The following is a 467-nucleotide window of genomic DNA, read 5'->3' as shown; positions in this document are numbered from 1 at the left end:
ATGAGGACAAAAAATTCTAAAATGAAACCATTAACGAGAACTATGCGTTATAAGGCTTTGTGTGGCTGCCATATGGATGATAAGGATGAGGAGGGTGAATGGATTCGGAAGAGAATGAGATACTAAACGAGAGCGAAAGATTTTTCTCGTTTTCCAAGGCGTACATTGATGCAACGAGCGTCTGTGGTTTCGATGCTGTTATGGTCAGCCGCAGCGGACGTGGTTGGAGTAAGAGATGATAGTAATTACAACCGACAGATGGCTCTGGTGATGAAACTCATGATTGATCAACTAAGTACAAGTTCAGCGCTATAAGTTCAACGTTATACTGAGATCCAGTCCGAAATTACGACGTCAGGTTCATTCCGGCTTTGATGAACACTACGCGAGATGGTGAACAACAGCTGCTGTTCTCGGGTGTGCGAGGGATGGTAACGGTAAGCATTATGGTCTCGGTTATAATAACA

General features: G+C 43.7%; 1 protein-coding gene across 1 annotated transcript in view; it reads left to right on the top strand.

Moving 5' to 3' along the window:
* LOC119586365 (protein bark beetle-like) overlaps window positions 1–467 on the top strand; it is a gene marked incomplete in the record, with an annotated part of 82,897 nt that overhangs the window by 24,290 nt on the left and 58,140 nt on the right.

The sequence above is a fragment of the Penaeus monodon genome, chromosome 21, assembly GCF_015228065.2.
Source record: "Penaeus monodon isolate SGIC_2016 chromosome 21, NSTDA_Pmon_1, whole genome shotgun sequence".
Taxonomy (NCBI): Eukaryota; Metazoa; Arthropoda; class Malacostraca; order Decapoda; family Penaeidae; genus Penaeus; species Penaeus monodon.
Note: the sequence above shows the minus strand (reverse complement) of the source record. Positions and strands in the feature narration are given on the sequence as shown.